We start from the raw sequence: 4621 nt of genomic DNA on the forward strand, positions 1-4621 counted from the left end.
TAAATACTTCATATTTTCCTTGCTAGTGTGAAGAGTGAGGCTTCTCTTCTTTCTGTGATTTTGTTGTTAGTGTATAGGAATGCTATTGATTTCTGAGTATTGATTTTGTATCCAGCTACCTTACTGAATTTATTTATTATACCTAAGAGTCTTTCAGTGGATATTGGGGGTCTTCTATGTAGAGTATCATGTCATCTGCAAACAATTACAATTTAACTTCTTCTTTTCCTATCTTTAACTCTTTTATTTTTCTCTCTTGTCTAATTGCTCTGGCTAATACTTCCAGTACTATATTAAATAGGAGTGGTGATAAAGGACATCCTTGTCTTGTGCCTGATTTTAAAGTAAAAGCTTTCAATTTTTGGCCATTTAGTATGAAATTGGATGTTGGTTTGCCTTAGATGGCCTTTATTATATTGAGGTAAAGACCATTTATTCCAACTTTCTGTAAAGTTTTTTTCATGAATGAATGTTGGACCTTATCGAAGGCTTTTTCTGCATCTATAGAAATGATCATGTGATTCTTACTGTTGGCTCTATTGATATGGTGCATTACATTTATTGATTTATGTTTGTTGAAGCATCCTTTCATTCCTGGGATGAATCCCACTTGGTCATTGTGTGCAATCTTCTTGATGATTTGCTGTATCTTATTTGCCAATATTCTGTTGAGGATTTTTGCATCTGTGTTCATGTTCATTAGGGATATTGGTCTATAGTTCTCTTTTTTAGTTGGATCTTTCTCAGGTTTTGGTACTAGAGTAATATTTGCTTCCAGGAATGACTTAGGAAGGTTACTTCCCTTTTCAATTTCATTGAATAGTTTGAGGAATGTTGGCATTAGGTCTTCTTTGTATTTCTTGTAGACTTCTGCAGTGAATCTGTCTGGGCATGGGCTCTTCTTTGTAGGTAAGGACTTAATTACATTCTCAATTTCTTTAATAGAGATTGGATTATTCAATAGTTTTACATCTTCTTGATCTAGCTTTGGTACTTCCTATGTTTCTAGGAATCTGTCTATTTCTTCTTTGTTATCAAACCTTTGAGAATAGAGGTTTTCAAAATAGTTGTTGATGGTCTTCTGTATTTCTGTAGAGACTGTAGTGATTTCAACTTTTTCATTTCTTATTGCACGAATTTGAGCTTTTTCTTCCCTTTTTAAAATAAGGTTGGCTAGGGGATTATCGATTTTATGTATTGTTTCAAAGAACCAAATCTCTTGTTTGTTGATTCACTGGATTGTTTTCTTAGTCTCCATTGCGTTGATTTCTGCTCTCAGTTTTATAATTTCCTCGCTTCTTTTGGCTTTGGGCTTGAGTTGCTCTTTCTTTCTAGCTGTTTGAGGTGTAGCATCAGGTTATTTATTATTATTTGTTCTGTTTTCCTGATGTGGGAACTCAGTGCAATAAATTTTCCTCTGAGCATGGCTTTTATTGCATCCCACAGAATCTGGTAAATTGTATCTCTATTTTCATTTTCTTGTAGGTATTGTTGTGTGTTATTCAGTTTCCATGTTTGTGGGATTTTTGCAGTATCTTTTATCATTAATATCTAATTTCAAAGCGCTATGATCCGATAACATGCAAGGGATGATTTCAACTCTTTTGCATTTGTGTAAATATGTTCTGTGAACTACTATATGGTCTGTTTTAGAGAATGACCCATGTACTGCTGAGAAGAATGTGTATTCTGATGTTGGGTAGAACATTGTGTATATGTCTATCAAGTCCATTTGTTCACAGATGTGATTCAGTTCTGTTATTTCTTTGCTCATTTTCTATCTGGTTGATCTGTCCCTTGGTGTCAAGGGTGTGTTAAGGTCTCCTGTTACAATTGTGTTACTGATAATTTGATTTTTTATTTCTGTTAATAGTTGTTTTATATAACTGGGTGCTCAGGAGTTTGGTGCATATATTTAAGATAGTTATCTCTTCCTCTTTGAGTTTTCCCCTAATGAGTATGTAGTGACCTTCTTTGTTCTTTCTGATCATTGTTGGTTTGAAGTTCATGTTGTCTGCAAGCAGAATGGCTTCTTCTGCTTTTTTTTTGGATTCCTGTTGCCTGAAGTGTTGTTTTCCATCCTTTGACTTTCAGTCTGTGAGTACCCTTCTGGGTTAGATGGGTTTCCTGTAAACAGCATATGTTTGGATTTTTGTTTTTGATCCATTCTGCTAGTGTGTTTCTTTTGATTGGTGCATTGAGACCATTTACATTAATGGTTATAACTGCTATATGCTGGTTTATTGTTGACATGGCATCTTTCTGCTGTTGCATCTTTAATCTTTCTGTTCTGTTTAATTATCTGCTTTGCTTAGTGGTTTTTTCCTTTGCCTATCTAAACTGTCTCTCAATATTTTTTGCAGGGTTGGCTTGGTCTTCATGAAATTCTTCAGCTGTTCTTTGTCATGGAAGTATCGTATTTCACCATGGATTTTGAATGATAGTTTTTCAGGGTACATCAGAGTCTAGGTTGGAAATCATTTTGCTTTAGGATCTAGAATACTTCACTCCATGCTTTTCTTGACTTTATTGTTTGTGCTGAGCAGTCTGCTGTGATTCTGATAGGTTTTCCTTTATAAATGATCTGTCTTTTCTCTCTGACAGCTTTTAATAATCTATCCTTGTGTTGGATTTCTGGGATGGTGATTATTATATGTCTGGGTGTAGTTTTATTTTGTTTATGGCTATTTGGAGTTATGTATGGTTCACTGAACCTGATGTCGGTTTCTGATCTTATGCTTGGGAAATTTTCAGCAATTAGTTCTCTAAATATCCTCTTGACATCCTTTATGTTGTCCCCTTCTTTTTCATTAATCCTTATCAATCTTATGTTGTTTTTCTTTGTGTCACCTTGCAGTTTTTGAATTGTTATCTCCTGATTCCTTGTTATTTTTGAAAGATCTTTCTTTTGCAATCTTGTCTTTAAGGTCTGAAATTCTATCTTCACTTTCATTGAGGCGGTTTTAAAGCTTTCAGTGGAGTTTTTAATTTCCTGTATATCTCTGTGAATCTGCTTTATGCATTCTGTTTGTTTCTTATATTGCTCATCTAAGGATTCAATTTTTTTGTTTAGTTTCTCCAATTTTTAAACTGTGTTTTTTTAGATATATTCAGAATCTCTTTCATTTCTTTTATCATTTTTTCTTTTATTTGGGAGATTATTTTGAGTTTGAATTCCTTTAAAGCTTCCCGGAATTGATTGTTTATTTCAGGAGCTGTTATGTCTGATATTTGAGGTGTCTGATATATATTTTCTTCTATATACATTGCTCCTATGTTTTCTTGAGATGTGCTGGAGTTTTGATGTTGTAATTTGGTATTTCGTTTTGTCATTTTCGTATATTTCTGTGTTTCATGTGTTATTTGAAGGCTTCCTCAGGGTCTGTTGGAAATCTACTTCTATGTTCAAAAATATGGAATGCTTCATGAATTTGCATATCATCCTTGCACAGGGGCCATGCTAATCTTCTCTGTATCATTCCAATTTTTGTATATGTGCTGCCAAAGTGAGCAATAATTTGTTTGTTTTCATTGTGTGCCAGAACTGCTAGCTCCGAGTATCCCTTAGTTCACTTCCTACCCTAATCACCACATAAACCAATATTTTTCAAAAAATCTAACCTTTAACTTGCTGCAAGATTCCACAGCAAAAGTCATGACAATTTAAGAACTATGTGAAGAATGGAAGTGGTCAGTATGATCATTTCTAGCATAACCATCAAGTAGGGTGAATTTTCATCATTCTTAATAACCACATAAAGACAAATGTTAAAATTCCAAATCACTTACTATGTCATTGAAGACCTTCTTCCATTTTCCTTTCATCATTCTTTCAAAAGTTATTTTCCGAATGTCTTTTACAACTTGGCAATATTCTAGCTAGCAAGTACCATGACTGAGTGTCACTTCTTTTTTTATGTCTTCTTATTCTTGGTCATATTATTACCTCTGTTACAAAGTTATTGATTCTCCTGCCTACTTATATTCAGTTTTTCACCCAAAGTTTTATTCAAATCTTATCTTTTACTTGTTGCCTCTTTTAATGCTTCCCAATTAAAAACTATCTGTCCTCTCATAACACTTTGGATGTCTCCTTTTGGGTTTACCACATCCTATTTGTTAATTCACATTCTTGCCATTCATTCTGTTGTAATTTCAGTGAGGAGGATTCTGTCAATATCATCTTCTTCATTACTTATACTTCCCACATGATGATTTAACATAGCTTCTTGTTAAACATAAATAAGTTAATTATACAGGAAAAACACTTGTTAGTCATTGTCTTACATTAAATTTTTTCATATGGAAATATATCAGTGCAAACAAAAATTTTTAGATTTCAGTTTATTAGTATGTGTATGTAGTATGTACTGTTTAAATTCCTTGTGGGAAGCTGTCTTTCTTTCTTACTTTTGGGTACATGCTTTCATGGGTACATAACATTTAAATTCCCAATGTAGAGTTATTTTTTGAAAACTAATAGCCATATTTTTTTTTCTCACAGGATAAATATATGTCAATTATAAAAAGTAGACAAAACTGAGGGCTCATTCTTGAAACAAGAAATGAAAAGATGATATATGCCCAGCTGAATTTCTCAATTTTGATCTCTTATTCATTG

General features: G+C 33.2%; 1 non-coding gene across 1 annotated transcript; it reads right to left on the reverse strand.

The window, feature by feature from the left end:
• Positions 1–3407: 3407 nt before the first annotated feature.
• Positions 3408–3514, reverse strand: LOC111755193 (U6 spliceosomal RNA). The gene has a single exon (XR_002789772.1). It is a non-coding gene; the product is annotated as a U6 spliceosomal RNA (small nuclear RNA).
• Positions 3515–4621: the final 1107 nt, after the last annotated feature.

The sequence above is a fragment of the Cavia porcellus genome, unplaced genomic scaffold (genome assembly GCF_034190915.1).
Source record: "Cavia porcellus strain 051 isolate PalLab524CR breed Dunkin Hartley unplaced genomic scaffold, mCavPor4.1 scaffold_30, whole genome shotgun sequence".
NCBI lineage: Eukaryota > Metazoa > Chordata > Mammalia > Rodentia > Caviidae > Cavia > Cavia porcellus.